At 43.3% G+C, this 26,361-nt stretch overlaps 1 protein-coding gene across 10 annotated transcripts in view; it reads left to right on the top strand.

The window, feature by feature from the left end:
* Positions 1 to 6,868: 6,868 nt before the first annotated feature.
* The window catches only part of TNRC6B (trinucleotide repeat containing adaptor 6B), a 139,698-nt gene continuing 120,205 nt past the window's right edge, over positions 6,869 to 26,361 (top strand). For 3 of the 10 annotated variants that reach the window (XM_072037337.1, XM_072037347.1, XM_072037330.1), the window contains exons 1-3: positions 6,910 to 6,993; positions 19,496 to 19,570; positions 22,560 to 22,632. The gene's annotated coding sequence lies outside the window, so the exon portion shown is untranslated. Of the gene's footprint in view, positions 6,994 to 7,403; positions 7,450 to 7,529; positions 7,717 to 19,495; positions 19,571 to 22,559; positions 22,633 to 26,361 lie in introns of those variants that run through there. The other 7 variants (XM_072037342.1, XM_072037333.1, XM_072037282.1 and 4 more) reach the window with 7 other exon arrangements.

Genomic DNA, 26,361 nt, shown 5'->3' with positions numbered 1-26,361 from the left:
AGCTCTGCTGGGGACTCCCTGCAGCTGACCGGGGGTGATGCAAGGGCGAGGAGGAGGCTCTGGCTGATGAGAGCCAAGGAATAAGGCTTTGTGTGCTTGTGTGCACACGTGCACCTGCGTGCGAGGGACAAATTACACCCCTCTGCGTGCAGCCCTGGATCCAAGAAACCTCCCATGTAGCTTCCCACTCCTTGGCACACATCTTCCCCACGTTTTTCTCACCACCATCGTTCTCCTCCTTCCTTGCACTGAGATCTTCGGTAAACTTTATTATTATTGATCCCACTTTTCTACTGTCTTTCAGCTGTTTTCCTGCTCCAGCTTTCTTTCTTACGGTGCTCCCTTCCTGAATTATTTTCACTTTGTCCTCAGGTTCTGCCATAATTGACTCTGGCCTCTTTGCAAGTGGCAGTTAGCGGCCCTGTTACACACTCAGGTTGGTTGGTTTTTACATAAAAATGGAAGTGTTGTGCTTTCCCCCATCAAACACCAATTTTGGAAACACTGGGGAGGAAAGGAAGCCTGTGAAGGGGGAATAATAGAGCCACCACCCAAAGTGTGGAGAGTTTAAACAGTCAAACCATAGCTCTAACTCCCTGATCAGACTGATGGCAACTGTTGTGCTTGTGTTTGTTATTTTTTTTTTCTTTCTTTTTTTTTTTTTTTTCCTTGGGCTGCCTGGGACTTTCCATACCAGAAAAGGAAACTGGATTTCCCCCCCAGCCCGGATTTTCTGCCCTTCAGTCTGCCCACTCCCATCTCCATCCTCCAGTCCCTCTTCATCCCGTCTGCCTGACCCCACTCCTGGTTTTCTCACGTGTTCCCCTCGCAGAGCATTATTCCTGCTCGCTGCCTGTGTCCAGCTCACCAGACCAAAGAAGGGCAGCAGCTTTGCCCGTGGGACTGCTTTCAGTCCCGCTGACAAGTGCGGACAGCGGCGTGCCTTTTTGCTACGGACAGCCTCACTTCCCCAGAGTAAGGAGAAATGGCAGCCATTCATTTTGCTTTGATCTCGTCAGTAATAAAGCACAAAGGGAGCCCTTTTGAATATGAGGGGAAAAGCTTGAGTTGAAATAAAAAATTAAACAGCGTACCCAGTTAATTAGAACCACAGCAAAGCCTTAGAAAGCCACAGTCTTCAATTACTATACAGCCAAAACTTCCAGCAAAAAATAATAATTAAAAAAGAATAAAAACAAACAAAAAAACAACCACATGTTCCTGCTGTCCTAATAAGAGCTTGAAATCAAAAGATAGATAGGAGCTTTCCCCAGCATCAGTACTGGTCCTACACGTGTGGTGTTACCAGATCCGTACAGACTCCTTATTCCCTTCCTGCATGGGTACACACGTCCCCGCAGTCCTTGTGCAAACAGGGAAGGAGCTGGCAGGTTTGTGCCCCAGCCCTTTTCCTTCTTCCAAGCCCGATTCTGCTGTCGTGATGGGGCTGGGTGACATAAATTTGTACGTAAATGACCATCGTGCATGAACGTGTGGCTACCCTGGGAGCAATGAAAACTCCAGTGTACACTTCAACCTTGGCAAATGGAAGGAGAGAGTGCCCGCAGCAGTTACCCTGTGTCTTGATGTAAAACTCTAACGCTGTCCTCATGATGAAGGTGGAGCTGAGACAATAAAATCCTGTAATTGCTTTTACATACCTATGCTTTAGTTTTTATTTAGGTTCAGTGAAAGGTGACTCTAAACTGTTTTGTGCAGGCTTCTGCTGGTGTTGAGTATCGTGCCTTTGACCAAGCTGGTGGAATGGGGAGGTTAAAAGGTAAATAAAACCTCGCCTGAATTGCTGCTTGACCTCTAGCCTCAGCATAACTGCTCCAGTCCTGGCCAATAATTCATATATGCACACTGATTTGTTTTCAGCACTGAAAGCACAAAGCAGGCATCTTCTTCTGCCAACACAGTAAAAATGTGGGTAAAAAAAAAAAAGGGGGGGAGGGTAAAATAATACAATATCATTCAAAACATTTTCCTAATTGCCTTTTTTTCCATTAAAAAAATCCCACATGTTAACATTGTTTTGCCAAAAATTGCAATATTTAAAATAGCTTCAAATAATGTTAACGAAGCATTGTTTTAATTTTGCCTCCAGGAAAAAATGAAACAAAATACTATTATAAATTGTTCTCCATTTAAGAACAACTGCCATCATACTGGTAACATTTTCCCTTCAGCTGTGGGCTGACGACCTTCTCTTTTCCCTTTTTCCTTCCAACAGTGTTATGTGAGCACAACAGCACAAGTCAAAACTTCTGCTAAGCGTTTTGCCCAAGACATACATAAACTGCTCGTTCCTATTGCAACTGCGTTTCTTTCGTGGGTATGGCATGTAAAAATAAGTCATGTCAAAATAAGCTTATTATGCTGGGAGCAGTTACAGACGTAGACATGTCTGACTGCGACTTGAAGCTCAGATCTTGAATGCTAGCAGTCATTAAAGATATGTTTTTAAACTATTTTTGCAAAACAGGAATGTTGGCATTAATCACCTGACCCATGTACAAATTTGAAAATTATATTTGACGTTATCTCCTTAATTTCCTCCTACTATTTCATTTAATTCTAGTATTCATTACTTCTCTTTTTCCTTACATTGCTCCTTTATGTTTGTTCTTTGCTTTTATAGCTGACCTAGAAAGGAAAAAAAAAAATAATTGGGTTGAAATCTTCTCTATTTTAAATACAAATCCTTTTTTCCTATCCCCATTTTTATAGCTTCCAGGCATATGAAGTCTTACTTCCTCCCTGTCTTGCTGGCTCCCTGAAAATCTATGTGAAGGATGCACAAGAATGGTTGAGAAATACTCTTGCCATCCAGCTGAAGTAAAAGGAAATGCTGAATCCTTAGCAAGTATCTTTTCTGAAAGTAATTATTAGGATAAATACCTTCAAATAAGGATAATTGGTATTTTAAACAGCATCCAAATGTTTCCAAATATTTGTTTTATTCCTTTGGTACTCTGATGTCATATGCCTGCTGAATCTTCACTAAAGTCTTCTAGGAAAAGGATAGAGAAAAATGCAGCTTCCAAGGGAAAGAAATAAGCAAGAGAATAACCTAATCAGCCTGTCTTCATATATAACAAGAGAACATAAATTCTTTTATTACTTTCTCACGAATCATCTTTTTAACAACAGCCATCTTCTTCTCCAGTGCTGGCTGCATTTGAGTCACAGCTAAAGCACAGCATTATATCACATGGTAAATGCTGCATTTCATTCAAAAACACTTAAACGTAACATACAATAAAGAGCAGCAGCATAAGCTTTACTGTGGCTTCCCTAAAGGTAACCTGCCTCTACTCGCAACACAGGTAACTGAACAGATACTTTCTGTGCCCACTAAATACCTGCTGCTTAAAAGACCAGAAGCAGAAAAAGAAAAAGGGTTAGCAACGAGTATTTTTCAGTAGCAATAGCTTTTAGAGACTGACTATCCAGAGTTCCTTCAGGTGCGGTAGTTAAAAAAAAAAAAAAAGCAATTCTATAAAAAAAAGAGGTTGGAAATAATAAATCAGTGACAGATATGGGGGGAAAAAATATCACGGTTACTTTTAGTGTTTTGTCCCCTTTCGTGCACTCAGAATTGTCCCAAGCAGGCAGCACTCTTGCCCTTGTTTGTTTGTAGAATCCCTGTTCCCGTACTGGATCTCTGTCAGATGCAGTATTATTTGTCTCTGATATCACAAGTAAATTTAATTATTATTTTTTTTTTTAAAAAAAAAGGCCTTTTCATGGCACAAGGAGGAGATGTTGTAATAGTCAAAATCTTGTGGATTTGACCCCACGTCTCCCTCGGGGCATGCTCACTATGAGGTTTTACACCTTATGAGGGTTGCACGCAGGGTCCCAGCCTGCTTCTGCAGAAGCCAAAGGGAGCGTGTCCACGTACTGCAGTGAGCACATTCCTCTGTGCTTTGGTCTTTCACATCACTCACCCCCACAGAGGAAAGCTCTTCCAGAAGTCCTCACCCCGAAGCAGCCCAAGCTTCCCCAGCACCTGGCAATGCACCACAGCGGTAGTGTAATACTGACATCCAGTGGATGGAAAAATGCAGTTTCATTAGCCAACTCGGTCCCATTTTTGGACAGAAGTGGTGATTGGGTAGATGTGAAAAAAATAGCAAGAACTGTTTTGTTGATATGTGTTAGGACTTTACGACAGGCAAAACCTAGCCCAGGAGCTGCGATTCCCCTAAATCCACGGGTGAGCCTAGGTGAGATTTTCTGAGTCAACCATTATCATTTCAGACAAACCAAAAAAATCTGCTGGCTTTCTACAGTTCAACTTCATTCTTCAATTTGTTCTACAGGGGCAATGCAATGTGGTACCTTTTCCTCCACTGAAATTAAAGTTTCTGGTTCCCTAGGTTTGTGCAAAATAAATCACATCGCTTCACCTTGCTTTCCACGTCCTGCTGTGCATGCTACAAAGCCCTGAGCAAAACATGTGAAAGAAAAAAAAAAAAAAACAACTGCAAAAGAACACCTATAATGGGAAAAGGAATCTGAACAGTAAAATGTTATTTCAGTTATGGCAAAAACAAGGTCAGTATCTTGAACATCTCCTCCTCTCCAACACCTGCAACCTGTAGCCTCGGTGTATTAGTGGCTTCTGCTCACACCAAAAAAAATAGATGTGGGAACACAAGATAAGGACAGTTCCTGCTCTGTGAATAAACGCTGGGGAACGGACAAGATCTGTACCCCACAATTTATACCACTATTTCATATTGATTTATATAGTGGCTTTTGCATTCCTTAAAGCACCGCAGTAACAACTGCGTATATGTACATAGCTATAAATACACTACAAGCATATAGAAGAAGCCAGTATAAAGACTTCTTTGTATTAAAGGGTCTCTTTTCCTCATCCATCAATGTAAAAACCAACTGCTCTTACTGACTGGGAAAGCCATCAAAAGATTAATTGCTGTTTGCTGACTTGTGTGGCCAGGGTTCACGTGGAGCTGGTCTGCTCAGGCTGTTTTCCACTCAGCATCTGTAGAGCAGTTCGGTAACAAGGCAGGCTTACCACCTCTTTAGCTGGCAGTTCAGCATCAAAACTGTATTTTCGGCAGCCCCCGTACTCTGTTGATCAGGGTGTAACAGGATTATCTGGAGGGGGCCACGTGAAAACACCGCACTGGCACGCAGCCCTGGGTGAGGTCGGGCAGTGACAGCCACCAAGATAACAGCAGCTGCAGAACTGATGGAGAACGAGCCCGAGATGTGCTGAGGGGCATGGATGTTGGTGCAGGGAAATTTTGTGTAAGGGCTGTGCAGGGCCTGGAGCACAAGTCCTGTGGGGAGCGGCTGAGGGAGCTGGGGGTGGTTGGTCTGGGGATGAGGAGGCTCAGGGGAGACCTCATTGCTCTACAGCCACCTGGAAGGAAGTCGTGGGGAGCTGGGGTTGGCCTCGTCTCGCAGATTAGTAGTGATAGGACCAGAGGGAATGGCCTCAGGTTGCACCAGGGGGGGTTCAGGCTGGAAACGAGGAGACATTTCTGTCAGAAGGAGCAGCCAGGCACTGGGACGGGCTGCCCAGGGAGGTGGTGGGGTCACCGTCCCTGGGGGCGTTCAAGGAGAGGCTGGGCGTGGTGCTTGGGGACACGGTTCTGTGGTGACACCGGTGGCAGGGGGCAGTTGGGGATGCTCCGGGTGGCCTCCTCCAGCCCCGTGTCTCTGTGCCCCGTGAGGCGCCGCCATTTTGCGCCCTGAGGGGGCGCCTCGCGCTCCCCCCCCCCAGCGGCCACCGGCGACGCCTCGCGGCCCCGTCACGTGCACGACCGCCCGGGCCACGTGGGGGCCCCGCCCGCCGCCCGCGCACCCTCACGCGGCCGGGAGCGGATTGACGGCTGGCTCGGCCAATCAGCAGGCGGCAGGCCGTGTCCCCGCCCCCCTCCGGCACGCGGCTGCTGTGTCATCCGGCGGGTGACAGCGGGGGCGGGCGCCAGTTGGCTGCGGGGGCGTGGGCCGCCCACCAATGGCGTGGCGAGCCGCACGATTGACACCTCCCCGTCCAATAGCTGCGGCCGGGCGGGCGTGCCCGTGCAGGGAGGGGCGGGGCAGAGAGTAAACGTCGTTGGCGGCCGGCGCAGTGTGGCGTCGTTGCCGCGGTCGCGCTCGTTGCCGCCTGTGCCCGTCACGGCCCCGTCCTCCGTCCGTGGGCGAGGGCAGGGGGCAGGGGGCGGGCTGACGCGGCCTCTCCCCGCCTCGTATGGCTGGGGCCGGCCCCAGCACCGCAGCCGCGGGCCGCAGCTCGGTGGGCGGGCCTCCGCGCCTCTGCGGCGTGATGGGCACCTCCCCTGGCCAATGGCGTGCGAGGGCGCAGGCCGCCAGCCAATCGGTAGCGCGGGTGGGCGGGGCAAGCAGGGGCGGGCGGGAGGGAGCCCCGTTTAAGGGGCCGACTGGCGGGGTGCGGGAGGGGGCGGGAGCACGCAATGTCAATGTGTGACGGGCACTGAGGACAGCCAATCAGAGAGGCGGTAGTGATGAGCGTAGCCAATGAGAAGAGGCGGGAGGCGGTCGTTCCTCTTGATGGACGTGTGCCGCGGCTAATGGGCGGGGAGCTCCTCGGGGCTCTCCCCAATGGCCGGCGTGCGCTTGCGGAACGGGGAGCGGAGAGGGAAGACGGGCAGGCGAGGCGACCAATCAGCGCGGGGGTCGGCGGGGCGCCGTCCAATGGGCGGCGCGAGGGGCGGCGCGGGGGCGTGTCCCGGTGTGTTTGGGTTCGTGCTCCTCGGGGGAGGGAGGGAGACGGCGGCGAGCAAAGTTTTTTTTCCTTTTTTTTTTTTTTTTTCCCTTTTTTTTTTTTTTTTTTTCTCCCAAATTTCCCGGCTTGGCGGGGGGGAGGGGGCGGCCCGCTCGCCTCTTTCTTTTCTCTCCCCCCCCCCCTCACCTCCACCTCCCGGCTTGGCGGCGCTCCCCGGGCGGAGCCGCCTCCCCCCCCCCGAGGCCCCGCGCGCCTCAGCGGTGAGTGCCCCCCCCCCCCACCCCCTCCCCTCAGGGCCCTTCCCGCCCGTCAGGGGCCGTTGGCGCCAACGGCGCGCGCGCCCCTCCCCCCCCCCCCCCCTCCCCTCCCTTCCCTCCTCCTCCTCCCCTCAGGGCCCCTCAGAGGGAGGCGGGAGGGGGACGGGGAGGGGGGGGGGGGGCGCTGCCCTCACGGCTCCGGCGCCGCCCGATCGCTTCGCAGCGCCCGGCCCGGGGCAGAAGCGCCTCGGCTGCGCCCCGCCGCGGTCAGCGGTGCCCCACTCCCCCCCCTGTTGCCTCCTCCCACCCTCCCCTTTCCTTCTCCTCGCCCCCCTCCTGGGCTGCTTGGGGCCGGAGGGGGGTTTCGGGGGGGTGAGTGAGGGTCTGTGGGGCGAGGCGGTGGCTGTGCGGGACGTGATGCTGCTCCTGGGGCTGTGGGAGGAGGGGCTGCGCGCAGAGGTGTGTCCCGAACGCGCACGGAGGGTGAAAAATAATGATAATAATAAAAAAAAACACAACAACTTGGGTAGCAAAATAAGGCAATGTTTGTGTCTGGGGACGCGTCGCCGGCTGTGGGGAACGCCGCTCGGTGTCCTGCGAGGAGAAAGCTGCTGTGGGAGCACGCGTGTAGGAGTAGCTGCTGCTGCGGGAGGTGGCCGGAGCTGCTGGGATAACACCCAGCTCCAGAGAAGTGTTTTCCTAGCTGGAGTAGATAAGGCTAATGCTGTAAGCGGTGGTTCGTTTTTTCCTGTGTTTTTTCTTCCATGTTAGACTAACCTGAGTATTTGTTTTGATAACCCTCCAGAGAGTCTGCAGGGCACCTTTACAGTTAACTTACGTTTCATACTTTCTTCTTTACGCTCTGTCGTTATTATTATTTTAACCACGACTTGTTAGGTTTCAGTGTTTCATCCCTTGCAAACCCCATGAATCTTAGTGAGAAGTAGTAGGTAGACTTTTGCAGTTTGTATAGCTCCGTATTTAACAGGTACGTTTTATCACTAGTTCCCAGTAACACTGCTATTCAGATGAATCAGAGTTTAGTTTTCTGGTACAAGTGTAGTATGGCTAACAGCTTTGATTTTCAGACTCTTTAGATACTTTCACAAATTGAACCAGCTCTGTATAAAGCTCGCCTATACCGGAGTTGCTCAGCAATTTCGCCTCTCTTGTCGTGGCTCAGGTTCCTTGGGGCATGCATGCTGTTGAGAAGTTAAGTCCATGTCCTGATCTGCTGCAGCATCTGAGGTCTTGAACTTAACGGTTAGGTCAAGGTTTCCGTACGTGATCCATGATTAGCGTTGGGGCTGCTGTGTAGATGTACCTCGGGAGTGCTTTAAGGTGACTTTTCACCTGCTCGCAGCTAACGCAGTTACAGGTAAAGTTAGCCAACTCTGCACTGAAGAAATAAATCACCTCACGAAAAGCTGAGGCTGCAGAAGTGAGCGTGGGACCCCGTGCAGAAGCAAGTGTGTGTTAGCTTCTCTGCTCTGAAGTTCTGGTGGCAGCAAGGTGCAAGCAGGTCTTACGCTGTAGAAACTAGGTGAGGTTGGTGTCGTACCTTGTACTGTCACCTGGGCTAGCTATATTGCATGTGGAGTTGTATATTGATAGTGCTCATGTAAAAATATGCGTATATAAGCAATTAGTACGGAATTGCTAATTGGTAATACTTTAACGTGTGATTCTCATGTCAACTTGATCTTGAAAGTTTGTTTCCTTATAATGTTGTCATCAGGCTGCTTACTAAAGGAACTCCCTTCATTCCGATAGTGTGGAAGCACTAGGAAAAACCATGACTCTAGTTTACAGAAATGCCAGCGTCTCCTAGTTAGACGAACTTATGAATTGATGTGTTACTGCAGCTTTTGTGTGGCTGCAAATTAAGCTGAAAATCTGAGCCTTCATCTTTTAAAAAAAAAAAAAAAAAAGTTTTACTAGCTCAAATATTAGGACAGAAGAAACTTTAAAGCGTGAATCAAAAAAGCATCGTCTGCCAGAAATTATGTGACTGAATATTCCAATAAAACACACGAGTTAGAATGTGTGTCATGGCTTTGCTTGGTGATGAGTGTTTGGTCATTAAAACTTCGTAGTGTAGAGCTGATTCATTTTGCGGGATAACTGGAAGAGGAGGGAGCTTCAGGGGAGAATTTTGCAGTTGCAAAATACTATATTGCGCCTCAGATTTGCCTTCTCTTACAGGTAGTAGAAAATAGAAATAAGTTGTTTTGTAGAAATAATGCATAACATGTATCATATCTAGAGATAGCTGCATCCAGAAGGATGGAATGAATTAGAGTACTGCTGTAGAAAAAGCCATGTGAAAACTGAGTTCAAATGGGTTTTCTTCTCTTGGCTTTTGAGTTTATTTTTTTCAGTAAAACTGCGTTTCTGCTTACAGAAGAGATTGGATTTACAATTAAGCTTTATGAACTGAAGAGCATAGAAGAAGTCTTTGGAGCTTAGTTATTGATTTGAAAAAGTTTATTAATAGTTATTAATACCTAATGGTTCAGTTACTTGATATGCCATTTTCTGCAGAATACTTGGATGCAAAATCTCTTGTCCTAGTCACTTATTGCCATTATCTTTCTTAATTTCCCTCGGAATGGCTTTTTATGCATAGATATTGTCGAGCTTGTGCAATAGGAACGATCCACGGACATTCTCCAGCTTCTTTGCAGTGATGTTCCTCAGTAATTGCTCTAATGCTAGTGTTAGGTTCACAAATTCTGTCTGCCCCAAAGATTTACTAATTCTGCAATACTTCTACTAAGAGGAAATACCTGATACTAGGAAATATTTACCTTGATCTTTCTTTAACATAAGAACTTTGTCACCTTGGTGCGTATAACATATGTGCCTGAATTATCTTTGGAAATGCTTTTAATTATCTTTGAGTTGTTTTTTTGTTGTTTGTTTTGTTTTAGTGCAACGTTTTACAAGTATTATGTCTATCTTGGGGAAAGAATAGGAAGAAGATGTCAGTCTTGTGTTCTGTTAGTAAGAACTTAACCACAGATATGTGGAGCAATTAGTAGCATATACTTCTAACTGTTTAACCAGATGTGGTTGAACAAGATTTCTGGATTCTTGCTGATAATCTTCCTTAGCTTAACGTGTACTGTCTTTTCTCCCTTTTCAGATAAAATATGTACGCTAAATTTGTTTTTTTTTTTTTCAGTTCATAGTGTGTGGAATAGGGACTGAAGAATCACTCCTAATTTCTTGTTAACGCAAAGTAAACTTTCTGCTACCGTCTGCTAGTAAAAATAGGGGCGCTGTTTGGTCCTTGAGCCAGCTGTCACTGTCAGACAAGGAGCTGCCAGTTGGTATTTCGGCTTGTGAGTTGACCAGGGTAATAGTAATCGGGATATTCTGGTTCCTCTTCCCTGTCACTTGCAGCAGACAGTAAAACTCTTACACTTCCTCAGATTGCTTTGCTTTACTCTTCATTAGTTCTTTGCTTTGCACAAAAATAGCGAAAGTTTCTACTTGCTTATTTCTCTGAAAAAAAAGTATGATTTACTACAAAAAAAGTGGCATTTCTTTTACTCTGTGGAGCAGTAGGCAATAAGTATATTGAATAATTTTTCCCTTGTCCTTCAGGTAGCGGTAAGAAGGAGAGGGTGTTCTGCACTTATGGTTTGCATGTTGTAGGGAAATGTTCTGAGGTTTTCAAGTTTTCATCAGTGTAAGGATTGTGGTTGGAGTTTGGATGTTCTCCGTGTTTACCATGTAGTGAGCTATGGAGATGACCTTTTCCAGTTTCAGCTAGGCAGTACGGATTGCGTTTCTGGGCCTTGCCAGCTTCTGAAATCAGATATCTTCCATCTATTTCCTGATTTAATGCGTGTGGATTAGAAAAAAGCACAATGGTTCCATGAAAAATCCAAAAAGAAAGATGTTTCATCTGAGACTGTCAGCATTTAATTACAAATATGTATGTCTACAAGGCTGACATAGGTCTAAAAGTAGCTCTTACTCGGTTTAGCTGTCGTGTTTTTTGAGAACACTGTTTGATGAGAGAAATGGGAGGTATGGTAAGGCAGTATTCATGGTGTATGCTGTAGGGGACTGGTCAAAGTAAATGGGTAAAGTAAAAACTCACAGTCAACGTATTTTTGACCCTCTAGGCAGAACGTTGAAGGCTGAAAAGCTAATTAGCGGATGAAAGGATAAGAAGCAAAGTTGCAAAACAAAGGGTTGATAATTTAAAATAGCCTGTCAGAGGATTAGGCAAAAGGTGATACAATAATATTGCGTTGCATGAGGGGAAACCCTCTGAACTATTAAATGAGTGGCAAAAGAAATAACCCAGTATATGTTTTTACTTGCATTTAATTTCTAAAATGTCATCTTAGTTCTTGACAGTGCCGTGAAAAATACCATCCTGAAAAACTACCTGACAACGTTTTTTTCAGTCAGCTTTATTTTTTTGGCAGCAAGACCATCCTGCCTTAGGAGAAATGGCTTCTTTTGTGCTGTTGGATTTCGTAGCGGTCTACAAAGAACATAGTTCTTAAATCCACTGATATCTGTGAGTTTGGAGGTTTTCAGATTCTCTTTTACTAGTTGAAAATGGCTTTTCCCGTTCCCCTCATCTTGTATCCTGGAACTGCATTTTTTTTTTCCTATTCAAATCTCTTTTCTTACAGGAAACATTGATTGTGCCTTGCTGTTCTTTGCTACGATTGTCACGTAGCAGAAATAGACAAGTTTCACAAGTGAAATTACAAGTATGATTTCCAAATCTAGAAGCTAAATGTTTTGCAAAGCCCTGTGCCAGCATTCTTGTTTTAAGACTGGTTTATTAAGTCTGCATGTTATCAGAACAGACAATCCCTGGGATGCTCTACAGCGGTCCTCACCGACCTCCCGGGCCCTGTGACCTCTGCAAAAGCCTGGTGGCTGTTGTGTGTTCGTGGTAGGAATTGGGTTCACCTTGAGGAGACGGATGTAACCCTCCTGGGGCACGCCAGCCCTCTGTGCGTGCAACACGCTCTGGCTCTGGGCGATCCACCAGCGTTAGCAGCAGTCCCTCTTTGCTTGCTGCTGCTGCTTGCAGCTGAGAGACGTAAATTACCCAGGAGCCCTGTGTCAGCACGCTCTGCTCACACCCTCAGGAGCTGCGTATGGCTGAGGAGACACGGGTCATCCAGCTCTTCGCTGGTTGTTTGAAAACCTTTTACTTCTCTCTCTTTTTTTTTTTTTTTTTTTTTTTAAGACCCTTAAAAATAATCCGATTTACTTTTTCTGGAGATAATTAAAATGCCACAGAGTACGTTTCATTTTCTTGCTGTAGCTGACAGCAGAATCTGCTTCTTCATATGGCAGTACTGTAATTTATAAGTTTTTCCAGAAATTATGTGGGAGATTGAATCACCTAAGCATTTATTTCCTTTACTAATATGAGGACACGCTATTTCAAACGTCACAGGTTTCTATTTGCACAGTGTCTTAAGATACTCTAAGTTAATATTAGTAGGTGCAAAAGCTAGCTTGAGAACTGGTGTCTTTAACACAAACTTAGGGTATAAAGTAGTTGATAAAGTTTTGTTTCTGAGATAGAGGAATGTTGTGTGTCTGCTTGCCCCAGTTTCTTACAGGTAAAGACGCACAATTCACTCCAAATTGTGATCCATTCATGACCTGAAGCAGCTGAAAATTACTTTAAGAAAGCAAACACTTAGAGCTGTGTGAAAGGGTTGCTTTAGGACATTGTCAGCTACTTTACAGATTTGAGTATCTTGCTTTGAGACCCTCTCCAGGATTTTTCTGCACTGAGATTTTCTGGGATACATGTGGGATTATAACAGCATTGTTACATTGCTCTAAACATAGCAGCTTAACTGTGATTAGAACGGACTCATTATGAAATTTGTTTTATTTTTTAAGTTGAATTTAAGCTGCTCCTAAGAAAGAAGCTAAATAAAGAGAGCTTCTGCACAAATGTGTGTCCACACAGGAAGTTTTACAGTCATTGTAATTCAAATTCACATTCTTTCTGTGTGTAATCAGGGTCTCAGAAGAACTTTGTTTTCCAACTAGTTTTTTGTCTTTTTCTGTTTAATGGCTGAGATTCTGCTTTAGGAGATTTTTATTGCATTGTACTAGATACGAACGCTTGAAATTAAGTGTAGATGAGCCTTTTGGTGAGGAGAATAAGAATGAAAGGGAATCAAGCCACAGCACTAGCTTATCCATTTGTTGCAGACCATTTTTCATTGAAAAATATTTCTGAAAACTTTCTTTTTCGTTTTTGAAAGACGAATGCTGTCTTTGTATTAGCATCACACCACCCATCATATGAAACATCTTTACTGTAGTGGTTTTAAATGGGCACAGTTGCTGTTACCTGCAATAACAGTACCAGAAGTTATATGCTCTGTGTTTCCTGAGCACTTAAAACCAAAGTGGGATACTGAAACGTATCTTGAGGTGTTGGGGTTTCTTCTTTGAGAGTGGGGTTGTTTTGTTTTTATACAGCTGTGCTTTTTGCTTGGATGAATGGTTGCTTTGGGAGCTGTTCATCTACTTTATGTGGCTGGTGGCATGAAGAATACATACAGATCTTAGCTACTTTGTCAGAGCTTTTATTATATTCAGTAAAAAGAAGAATGGTACTTACATTTCTGATGGCACTCACTTTGCTGAGTGAAACTTGAAAGTGGAAAAACATTCTTTACTGCACAGCTCAGCTTTTTCACTCACTTAGAAAGCTACGTAGTTCCAGTAAATTAGCTTTCCATAACTTTCTTTGTTCAAGCTTTTTAACTTTTGGAGTACCCAGAGAAGCAACCCAAAGTGACCAAAAACCTTATCTCTTGTTGGAAGGTAACTCCTTTTGTTCTTTCATATCCAAAGGCCAACCTTGCTTCTCCTCCCCATTCAACGGGGATTGTATGGATCCTTGGCAATTTTTGTATTGCAGAAAATGCATTCAAGTTGGGAGAGGCTTACTTTGAATAAAAAGGTAACTTAGCTCAAGGAGAAATGTCTTAAAAGGTGCAAGTCCCATTGTATTAAATACTTTGACGTTGGCCAATAAGCAATGGAAAATACTCCTGACTACATAAGGTAACGGTGGCCTTGGGACAAGAATACAATGACATAATTGGTCTGTTCTGTCACAGGTCTAGCCCTATACTTACCCAGTGCTGGGCAGTGTTACTTGCACCAGTTTGGGTAACAAGGCAAACTGGTAGTGTCTTGTGTATGAATACTGTATGTCAGCTTGACTTGCTCCTACCTCAGCCGTGTGGAAGGAGACTAGCTGTGTAAACTAAACTTTAATTCAGTTTTACAAAGCTTTAACCCCAAAAAACAAGTGGGGATTCATTTTTCAGATTAAATAAATAATGAACGAAGAACGGTATCAAAAGGGGAAAACATTCAAACCTAGAAGCAAATTTTTAAAGAGTTACATCTTTAGATACGATGGGGCAGCTTTACTGTGCAGGTCAATTGTCATGTATTGCAAGTAGGTAGCCTAAAGTAGGCTTGATTCATCCTGACTGTAATAATAAACACTGGCTACTTGTCTTTTAAATGCCACTTTTAGAGGAAATTAGATGCGAATGTTGAAGAATGACTTTGTGCCACCCCCAGAACACGGAAGATTTAGGACTCTTGCGCATGCCTCAGGAGGACCAAAACTCTTTGTACAAATAGTTCCACATTCAGTAATTCTAACTGAGCACGTTTATTCGAGCTTGCATTGTTGAAGACTAGGATTATATCACTAATAACATATTATTTTAAAATAATAAAAATAAAAACAACAACAAAAAAAGAAGCGTTGCCTCATTTCTTTGCAGAAGATTGAAATAACATTGTTAAATACACAGCAGATTTTTTTTTTTTTTGAAAATTGGCTTCCTGTCCCTTTCTTAGGTGCCTAAATAGCTGAAAAGTACAATTCAGGCTGATGTCAAGCTGTAAATACTGATGAAGCTGAACTTGGCAGCTGGTTACGTTGCAAGTTGGTGTTTACAATTGTAATTTAGAATTACCTGCTTTACAACTTAGTATTTATTTTTTTCTTTGACAATGATAGTGTCAAGATCTGAAACTTTTCTGCATATATATGTATATATATGTATATTTATAGAAATCATGTTGGTAGGAAGCCAAATAAAATGCCTTTGTGTAAAACCAAAATCTCAGTTATTAATGATTAGAAATGTGTTAAGTATGGCACCTTCATTTGGAAAATTTCAAGATGTAAACTAGCAAAGACTGAAATAAATGTAAAATAAATGCAAATTGTGACTTACTAGTCATTCTCAACACGTGCACGCAGCCCGGCCCTCCTCCTGGCCCTGCCTCAGCCCACCGTGGTGATAAATGTCTGCCCAAAGCAGCGCTGCGGGGTGGAGTGTTAAGCTCTAGCGCCTTCTGCGCGCACCAGCTATGCAAAGATGCGTTTTGTGTTTGTGTATCATGACTGCTGTTGGAGTTAGCACCAGAACTGTGTTAGTGTCAGCTTCTTAGTGTGAAAGGATTAAAAAACAAAACAAAAAGTTTAATAAACTTACAGAAACTTCTATACTTTCCTAATGGTAAGGCAGGAAGATGGTAAGAACTAAAGGGTTAGGTGCAGTATCTTCCAATCCGCATGCTGTGTTTGAATGATTTCTGTAGCGCTGTCTTTAAATAACCCCTGTAACTGCTGAAGTTCCCATTTCAATGTGCCAATGGATAGATAAGCCACCCTTCTTCCCCAGGGCGCATGCCTGCTTACTGCCTTATCAGTTTTAATTTTGTTTCTGCTGCTGTTTTTGATAACCATGGTGGTGCGTAGGTCTTGATGGCTGTTACTTCTGGATGAAAAGGAAACCCTCGATCCTGAGTTGTCTGTCTTTCATGGTATAAATAACCTGGTGGGATGATTCTGTTGGGATTATCAGCAGTAGAGAAGCTATCTATAGCTTTCAGGTTTACAGTTGAGCTGTCAAGAAGTAGGTTTCTCATACTAATGTTTAGTTTAAGATGGACAAAAGGGTTTAAAGCCTCTGGTCTAGCGTAACACCTCTTGTTCCCTTCACCTCCCCGCTCTGACGTTGAATTCCTCTGTATTCTGAAGACTCATTTTGCAGCTTTCCTGAAATAAAGCCTCGCTGCTGCTGTACTGGTTTTGCTTCAGCAGCGCTGCAGCTTTGGGAATGCTGGTGTAAATGGCTTGCTGGCACTTGGAGTTGACTGCATCCCCGTTTTTGCCACCAGAGCATCGTTAAATTACATGATAGTTGTAATACTCATGGTAATGGCTGCTTGTGTGCCATTAGGATTCCGAGCATTGCTCCCATTATCAAGCAGAAAGCAGTATTAGCAGTGTAAAACAGCCGCCTTTTGTGCCTGTAGAGCATTAGTTTGCAATACCTAAGAGAACAGAAGATGAACAATTGAAAGGAATGAGTTTTGATAGTGATAGTTTGTTTCTGACTTACCTCAAAATTTTCTTTCATTGCATTAGCTGAGTAAAACCAGTGTAGCGCAGAAAAAGCAGCCCGTATTCAAAGCTCATCCTTTTTTATTTCCTAGGTGCCTCAGTCATCACTGAAATTTACAGTGCTGCTGACTATCCAGTGCGTGTTGGAGAGGGGATAGGGAAAAGGGGAGTTTCCCTGCTCCACAGAGCTTACAGTCAAAGACGAGAAAGAAATAAACACGGGGTGTGATTCCAGAAGATGCTGAGATGCTGAAAGAGTGCTCCCAACAACCTCAGCTTTGATAGCTTTCCATAAGCACTGTGTTAGAGTGTAAAAGGACTCGAAGAGGTAAAAGGAGAAAGAGTTTTGGGATGTGCACACATGGACACATATATGTTATGTATAAAATGTGTGTGTGTGCTTCAGCCACGCACAGAGGGATTTGGGAGACTTAACCAGTGGGCAGCCTCAGGCTGCTGGAAGTTGGTTTTAACCTTGATTACAATTGAGAAGTGATGTGTAGTGCAGGATGGGTGCCAAGGCAGACTAGAAACAAATAACTCTCACATTCACTGTTACCTTTTTAATGGAGTCTTTAGCAAAATAAGCATGAGCAGGAAAAAAGTGAACTTCGGTGCTTCTTGTGCATTAGAAAGTGGCAAAAAGGTAAACAAAGCATTTTTAAAAAATGCGCTTTCAATATTTTTTTTTTTCCCTTAGTGGGAGGAGGAATACTTGGCACCTTACACGTTGTTTATGTGAATGTTTTGGAACACTGGGGAGGTGGCAATGCAATGTTCTGTCTTCAGTTCATTTTTCAAGGTTGTTTTCAGATTAGAGAGCTAGACACGGGATTTCTAAGTAGGAAGTCTGACCGAAGAACGTTTTTGTGTAGCCCAGGTCTGCCTTTCTTTACCATCCTCCTGCTTTTGAAATGGATATGCATGATCTGGTGTCCATGTGATGGAGCGAACAAAAGTTTTGTTCATTTTTTAAATTACACAGATGTGGTTTAAGAAATATTACTAGTTTCTCAGAAAAAGTCCAATGACTGGAATTTGAAAGAAGTATCCTTTTGCACTTGTTTCCCATCTCCTCCTTAACATTGATGTAGAGCCATTCTTTAATTGGAAAAGAAAGGGTTTCCTGAGCAACTCGCTTTGTGTAGATGTCTATGTGGAGGAGAAAGAGGAGAAAAAAAAAAAGATATCTTCAAGTGTTCTGCTTTATGAAGTGGTTTTGCTAGTTCATGTTTGTGCTGTTGAGTTGTTGATTAAAAAAAAAAAAAAAAAGGACTTAAGTGCTATGATTTGAGGCTCGTGTGTTGTACATACAGGTTAATGACAATTTTTGTCAAGTCCTTCTAACGTTCCCTTAGTAGAGCAGTATATACATGATATCTGTTCCGAATTACAGTGTGATATGCACAGCCGCTTCCAACAAGGTGACTGTGTTAACAGGTGAGCTATTTTCCATACAATAGAGAAATCTTCGATACAAGTTAATAATGAACAACATATGAAGTTGTACAGCCAACACTGAATTAAACATGGACCTTTTGCAATGCGTCCTGTTCTGCTGTAGGACACCGTGGTGATTCTGTGGAGCACCCAGCTGCCCTTGCTGAACGCTGTTCTCTGGGTTTTTTAACAAGAAGCAGAGGATTTCTGCTTTTCCCATTTATGTTCTTAGCACTTTTTTCCTTGAAGTATGTCTTTTGGGTTTCCTTCCACCTACGGCAGAAAGGTGGTTCTAAACACGGTGAAACAGTGCAGTGGTTCAGTGTCTTGGGCACCAATGACCTCTCTCCTTCTCCTGTCTCGTTGCTCCTCACTGATGGCATTTCCCTGCTTAGTCTTGCAAAATCTAATAAAGTGGAGAAGGACTGCCACAGCAAAACGTGGGTTGTCCAGAATAATTTTTATAGTAAATTATGACAGCGTGCTGTAGGTGGAGGAGAAAAATAAAGTATTTTTTGTGTTGTTTTGAAGTTGCGAATGACTTCAGGCCAACTTGCCAATTACCTACTTGGCTACGTGATGGTTTGGGGCATTTACGTCAGCTTGCTTTTGTCAGGTGATTTTAGACAGCTTGAGGCCTTTTTAGCAGAGAGTGTGCTTTTGGTTGCTTTATCAGAATCATTGCAGTATGTAAATTGGAACCGAGTTTTAGGCTAAAATTTCGTGCTGTCAGACAGCTAGCCATTTAGCAAGGGGGTAGTTAAATTGCAGTGGCAGCAGAGACCCCCTTTTTGTCTCCAAGCGTCCTGTTGTTGCCAGTCAGAAATGGAGTGAATGCAAATCTTGCCCAGAAAGCTCTCAGTTAATGCCAGAAGCTCTGAAAAAATGCCTCAGTTTATGGCAGCTCGACCAGCGACGGGAACAGTTTGTCACCACACGGCGCTGCGCATTGAGCACGAGCGGTCGCCAACAGCATGACACAGTGAATTCAGAAACGTGCCACCTGTTGGGTACCTTCACAATTAACTTTTTTTTTTTTTTAATTTTTAATGGTGCCTAAGTAATAGCAACTGGAATTCAGATTTTCCTGTTGTTAACTTGGATGTATAGTGGTAAACCAATGGGTTTGGACCCTTGCGCAGTCCTGCAAGTCAGTTATATTTTGCAAAACCAAAATTGAGGGCTTTTCTAGCTGTGGTCAACACCGGATAGTGGGTTCTGAATGATTTGAATGTGTTGAGTGTTAGCCAGTTCAGCGATGCTCATGTGTCATTATTCTTTCCAAATAGGATTACATACCCAACAATTGCTAATGGGATTCATTTTTATACGTAATTACTACTCAGGAGTCCTCGTAGAATTACATAACCACTTTCCTTGAGCGCGCCTGTGTGCGTTATCTTGGTTCTTACACAATAAACCAGTTTCACCCCTTTACTCCGTTGTAAATAGAAATTAAATTTTTAGAATTTCCCCCCGTACTGTGGTATCTCGCAGCCGGTAGGAACTTCGATCACACATGTCACCAGGGTTCTCCAGATTTGGATGGGAGGTTGTGGGAAAAGTTGGAAGAAAACTTATTTCTGATTGTAACCTTGCTCCTTTCAGTTCTGTGCAGCTGGAATACTGCGGTGTTCCTACAGAGGCAGCTTATGTGAGGTGACCAGAAAGGAGGCACTTGCTGTAAGTAATGAACTTGGCATGGAAATGGGGGAAAAACGCAACACCCTAAACAAACACTTGAGATATCCTGACACAGGATATTCAGCTGCTTCATAGGTTTCCTAACCCAGCTAAGCAAAGTGCTGCTCTTGGCTCGATTAGAACCAGAAGTGCGTACAGAACAGTTCGGGGGTTATGCTGCATGGATGCAGTTGTGGTCTGCCAGGGCAGGGCTTACTTTATGTAAGCCACCAGCAGGTAGGTTGAGTGATTTGTTTCTGTTACTGCAAGGTAACACAAACTGAATCAGATTTCTCAGTGCATCTGGATATTGAATGACCAAGTGTTGTAGTTAAGTGGTTAGTGCTTGGTTAGGACCTGGCACAGTTTTTGGTGGTCAGGGGGAGTTCCTTTTCTCACTTTGTTGTCAGCAGTGCCTAAATTGTAGGTGGGCTTTCTTGTTTCCTTTCATTTTTGGTTCCTCTCCCCTCTTGCTTGAGCAGTTGGTGGCTACGTAATCAAACTGCGCCTTCTTTCCTTTAAAATTTTTTTCCTTTGCAGTCTGGGCAAGCATGTTGACACATCTTAAAACCCTGGCTGGTCAAAATAGATGCTCAGTCTGAAGACTTGCGTTAGGAGGTGCATCGACAATATTTAAATACTGTTCTGACTATGGTGGATGCTGGGATTCTCTTCGCTGTAACATCTTTGCAGTCCTGCTCAGCTACATGTCATGTTCCATTACCCAGCCTGTTTTCAGTGGATTCTAGTCTTTTGAACTACTTTGACTTTGCTAATTGACTTTGTTATTGCTCTAGAAACGTAATCCTAAATTTATCAGAGTAATAGAAGGAGAATGATCAGTCTTCTGTTGTCTTCTGTCTGTTAAAGTGAAATAGATACTCACTAGAGGCCTTTTTCTGTTAGTGGTAGGAATCCATACTCCTCATGAACGAGAGTCTGTGATGAGGTAGGACAGGTTATTGGCATAATTAGTAGCAGTTCTCTCTCTTCCCATCGAGACATTAGTGGTCCAAAAGCATGTGGTGGTTTGGCTGGAATTTTAAATGCTTTTGCTAGATAGTAATGCTGCGGTATTTCCATGTCCATCCTGTGGCAAGCCCTTCTGGAAAAAAAAGCTGTTATTTGGATAGCTTCTGCAGTGTTTCGTATCCCCCAACTTCAGATGCTTTGCTGTCAGCAGTGGCACAGACGTGAGGCTTGCCTTTTGGCTGATACCCTCGTTGGTGGGGGTGGATGTCGGATACGGTTCTTGAACCTGCTAGGTCAACGGCAAGCAGCCTTCGGCTACACCTGTTAGGTATTTTGTACTTGACTGCACGGATAAATAACAGTGTTTTACGTGGCATTGCTGGATATTTCTGAGATGTTTCCGAGAGATGGGTGGCAATTTCCCATTCAGTCAAGGAATTCAGTTTTCCCTTCTTTTCTGAAGTGCTTGGAAATTAATAGGGAAAGCTGAAAACTCAAAGATAACAGAGCGGGCTGCTCTCACCTCTGCGTATTACTTTCATTGTATGTCAGTAGTAAAAGTATTTCCTTAATCTCTACTGTCCAGTGAAGCCAGGTAAATGCAGCTTGCTTTACTTAGCAAACTGGGATGAAAGCAGTGTTTATTCACTGAAGGAAATGTTAAGAAGTGGTAAATGTTACAGCTTCTTATTCCAGCGTGTGCATTCACTTACTGCAAACTTAATCAAGAGTTTGACTTTTGTTAGTCTTCTGTCTCCAGAGCCTTACTTTGTAACAATAATTTAAAATGCCTTATTAATGTACTTAATAGTTTTCCAAGTGCAAATGTACATTTTGGAGTGGTTGAGAAGACAGCATGTTGCACTTGTGCTTCCATACTGCTTTGCATGTTCATTTCTGGCTGGAAAGCCATCATTTCAGTTCTGTACCTACAGATAGCTAACAGTTCAAAACAGTTAAAACAGTTCAAAACTGTTGTGAAAAGGATAAAATGATAATAATGAGGAAATTATAACGTGCTGCCAAAAATAACATTTTCAGCAGCTATGAAGTTGTAGTGCTTAGTTTAAATGATAACATTTGTTTTAGGAGGTATTTCCATTATATTGCCATTATATTATGATGAGAAATCATTAGCTTTTTGTTTCTTTTTTTTTTTTTCTTCCTTCTCCCCTCTATTCCCCCGGTGCTTCCAGTGGCGAGGTTTCTACAAACTGGTAACCACAGTAAATCCTTGGAGGAGGAATTTCCTGTTCAATATCAGTTTGATACTTCTGTCATGCAGCAGTATGCAGGATGTGTTGTTCATCAGACGTCAATGTCAGGCTGTAGTATATAGTATTTATTCTGCTGGTTGATCAGCTTGCTCTCAATCTTCATTAAACAGTCCGACCTCTTAAATGGTTTGTTGGGTTGCAGGATGAGCATTTTTTTTCTCTCAAAACTGATTGTTGCTCTAAATTGTGTGGTGGTGTGTGAGTAATAATTACGTGGAAGCAATATACAGTATTATGGTTTTGACATTTTCTTGGAGGGTGGCTATTTTTAAAACGCATTTTCAGCAGTGGTGCTATTTCATTCTGTAGAAATCTAAATTTGCTAAAAACCTAAGCCTAAATTTGATCCTAAGACTTAGGAAATACATGGGTTTTGCAATATGTAAAATCCTTGCCTTCGAAGAATAATTGCCTTGATTAGAGTGGCAGTTAAGGTGGAAGAATAGTGAGGAGAAAAGTACGTTTCCCTCTTATTCTAACCTTGGCCGTAGCTCTTCCTCTTCTCCCCCTGATACTGCATACATTACTTTGGGGAAGAGGAGGAGCCTGTGCTGCTTCTTTTACAATAAGAATTCTGTATTTACCCTATATGATCTTACAGGTTTTTTTTTTAAATGCTTTGTGAGTAAGGCTTGCTGAGCTTCAGAGGCAATTAACTGTCTTTCATTTCTGCGTGTTTTTATCTGGTAATGACCACCGTTGGCTAATGTATTTATTTATTTATTTTTGTCTACTTCTAGGGTTTCGTTTTTGCACTGAATGTAGCCAGGACGGATCCTTGTGGGCTTTGGCAGCCCTTGGAAACTGTCAAAGGTAAAAAAGAAATAATAATAAAAATCCAAAGTTCAATATTGCATCCCTGAAAGTTGGAGGTGGGAAGAACACTCACCTATACTAGTTTTTAACCACTTTTACAGTATATTGCTATTGTCATGTATTTTCTGGTGTGTTATTTCCTGTGGCTTTGCATGTGAAGGTTTTTCTGTAACTGTCTGATGGGATTTGTGTTCGTCAGCTACATTTGATGTGTGTGGTGGTTTTCTTTGAAAATGAATTAATTTCTGATGAGATTTTAAAGGCACTGGATTCTGTAAGTAATTGGCTCCTATAAGCAATGAAGTTAAATTGAAGCTTTGTTTTTCTTCTGGATGCTCTTGCTTTCATCTCAGTACCTCTCAAGTCTCATTTAAAATGACAAAAACTGTTCTGTTCTTTTCCCATATGTTAAATTTTGTGTTGCTTTTGTACAGTCATAACAAGCTCCATGTAATATGAAACTAGCAATTTGATGTAATATGGCAAGATCATTATTAAAAACTAACACTTCTGTGTCTGCATACTTAGGTAAGGACTAATGGTTGCAATGATGTACCAACGTGATTGTGTTAGTCTCATTTAAGATATAATTCATTACAGAACTGCCTGTTTTCAAGTATGGCATGTATACAAGATCACCATGTTTTGAAGAATGCTTGTGTGCACTTGTTTTGCTTTGCGCTCTTGAGAGAGTTTAGGATCTACCCTCAGTTTCTGCTTACTTTCTATAATGGTGACAGTTTGCACAGCCTTGCTCTTCTTTGAGGGTTTTCCTGTTGGCCATATCTGATTCAGACTTTGCAATTCATCGGAACCACAATTGCTTTTACATCAAAAAGTGCTTCTTTTGCAGCTGCTGTCTTCAGAAGCTTGATATTATTCTTTCCCCTATATCAAATGAAGGGCACTGTTTCCCTCTTCAGTCCGTATTTGATGTCTGCTGGCAATCAGAAGATGAACTGTTGAAAGACCCGTTTATTAGATAAAGTGCTTCATTCCGATAATGCCTTTTTGGTGACCAGCAAATTTGAAGACACCTGGATTCCAGCTCTCTCCTGCTAATAAGGGTTTTATGCTTCTGAACGACAGACCTTTCTATTTGGGGAACAATCAGCCTTAGGAAGTAGAAGTACCTTGTTCACTGGTATTACTTGTCAGGGCTTTTTGAGGATATGGAAGTTTGGCTGAGGTTTTATTCACTGGAATATGCTAGAATGCAGTAGTAAGGAGCTAGGTGCTCTGCACTGCTGCGGTTACGCTGAATTTCTGACTGGTAGCTGCATCCATCATCCTGATACCACTGAAAAAATTCTGTACCTCGTTGCTGCAGAAAGAGATGAAACACAAACAGGATGAAACATGAGACTGCTTTGGCCATATTACATTACGGTAGGAAAATACTGTCTTAGGCATTAAATTTCATAAGAATTAGGGTTCTTCTATTAGTATTTTTATCTTTGAGAATATTAGATTAAATTTCACAGAGTTAAATGAATACTGTGATTAACTTCAGATGTGCATCTCCTAGGTTGTATGTTGGCATACCTGTATGTTGCCATTGGTTAGACTTCCCTTGGAGTCCCTTCCACTCAGGCTGTAGTTGGTTAATTTTTTCAGAAGACCTCAGATGAAGCTGAGGGACCTTAGTCCTATTTGAGGTAGATTTGGTGGATATATGCAAGAGTGGAAGAAGAGGATTATCATACTGTGACCTTTTCCAAGACTGACTTCATTAATAGGTGTCAGATCTGACAGTCTAAACAGACTGTCTATAAACTTTGTCATTTCATCTCCAGGGAGTGTGGTCCATCCAATGTTGGAAATAACTAATTTAATGCTTGGGACTTTGGAACCTGTAGGGCTCCTTTCCGATCCTGTAGGACCCTAGTACAAGTTCTGATTGCCTCTTTGTACAAAATGAGCTACCCAGTGTGTGATCTTTAGCCCTCTGCTCAGAAGCTTAAGAGGCTTGTCACTGCCAGCAACGTGGAATAATTACGTTGGTTCTTCATACGCTGGCAGTAGGCAGTTGCTTTCTTGGCTGAGAAGTCATTCTTAGTTTAATGACTATTACAAAAGTCTGTCAGAGATGTTTTTTCATGGATTCAGGAATCCCCAGATGCCTGCTTCTGGCAATAAGGAAGATGGAAATGCAGCGTTCTTGTGCCAGTGGCTGTACGAATCCTTCCTTTCACAGGGAATTGAAGAAAGTATGTAAAAATGTATTGAATTGAACTCAGAGTTTGTTGCCTGATGCTTTGTCTCCTGAAAAAAGCCACAAGCAAGTGTCATGGGGAAAACTACAACAAAAGGACAGTGCTTAGCAAAAGCTTCCTCTTGCAATAACTCCTGCTGTCTGTGGCTTAAGGTCTTCTTATACCAGCTGTGAGGGTTTATTTTTTTTTAAGTGGATTTACTTTTTTTCCCCCTTGTGAATTTTTCCAGTAAATTGGGGCCTTTTTAAACTTCCAGCTTCTTGCCATTCCATGTGAGTGAGTTCACACTAACTGAGCGTGGTATGAAATAATAGAGTCTGTTTTGAACATCAAAGCTGGTAAAACGTGAAGAGTGAGTGACTCATCTCTTTTTTTCCTTCTCCATTGCGCTCTTTTCTGTTTCTCACTCCATTCTCTGAGCTTCGAATTGTTCTAGTGTATTTAGTCTGTCCTCAGTGGGAGAGTTTGCTTATCTTTGTTCTTGTAGACTTTTTCTGTTTATTTTTTATGTCTTAGTTCTGCTGACTTCTTGGGAGATCTCAGAAGATAAACATAGCAGTTTTTTCAGAAGTTCATCTTCAAGTTCTTCTAGCACTCTTAATGCAGCGACCACTCCTCACGGTGGTCTTGTTTTGACCTGACCTCACTTGATTTTATAAACTTCTCTGTTGTGCTTCTGGATGAAAGAAACCAAAACCATTTTGGCTGTTGGACCACAGCATGTCTGCCTACCGGGCTGTGGCACTTCCCACCTCCTCGAGTCCGACATTGCGAAGTCACACTAAGAAAGTCCCTGCCCCAGCGGCGCTGGGGTTGGTTTGGATGCAGAGTGTGGTCGAGTACCATGGACAGGGCCTGCTCGGAGCCTCTGCCCGAGCCCCTGCAGCGGGACAAGCAGCTCGCCTGCGGGGAGACACTCTTTTGGGGCACGAAGCTCTTGGTGTCCGTGCCTGATCCACGTCTTGCTTACCTCTCAGTACTTAAGAATTTTGCTTATATGCAACAGGCAGTGTATCTTAGCCTGCCTCTGTCACCCCCACGATTGTAACATCCCCACATTGTGTCCCCATCAGTTTCATTTGTTTCGCGGTAGAAGGGAATTTGCTCATCACATACATACTTTGTGCTTAGGCTGTTCACCGCTAATAGAGCATAACCCCAAATTCCTTTAGGAGTGTCTCCTGTGGCATTTCACTTGAGGTGCTTCTCCTTTTGTTTGCTTAATCTCCTTGTTAAAGTGATAAACTCCAGTCTTGTGTGTTAATCTTCTTCAGTGCTGTAGGGACAGGGTTGAAGTTTAGGTTCATCTCCAGTCATTCCTGTATGAATCGATCATGATGTACATACCTCTCTGATTTCACAGCAGAATTCCAGGAAGGAGGTGAAAGCTGAACACGTTTCAAGGGCATCGTTTTGTGTTATGCCAGAAATAATTGTTTTGTTGCGCTGTTTGTGGAGTTAACTTCCATGCAACGGATTAGGACGTGAAAGGGAAAAAATAATACATCTT

The sequence above is a fragment of the Anas platyrhynchos genome, chromosome 1, assembly GCF_047663525.1.
Source record: "Anas platyrhynchos isolate ZD024472 breed Pekin duck chromosome 1, IASCAAS_PekinDuck_T2T, whole genome shotgun sequence".
NCBI classification, from domain to species: domain Eukaryota; kingdom Metazoa; phylum Chordata; class Aves; order Anseriformes; family Anatidae; genus Anas; species Anas platyrhynchos.
This window is presented reverse-complemented; position numbering and strand designations above follow the sequence as displayed.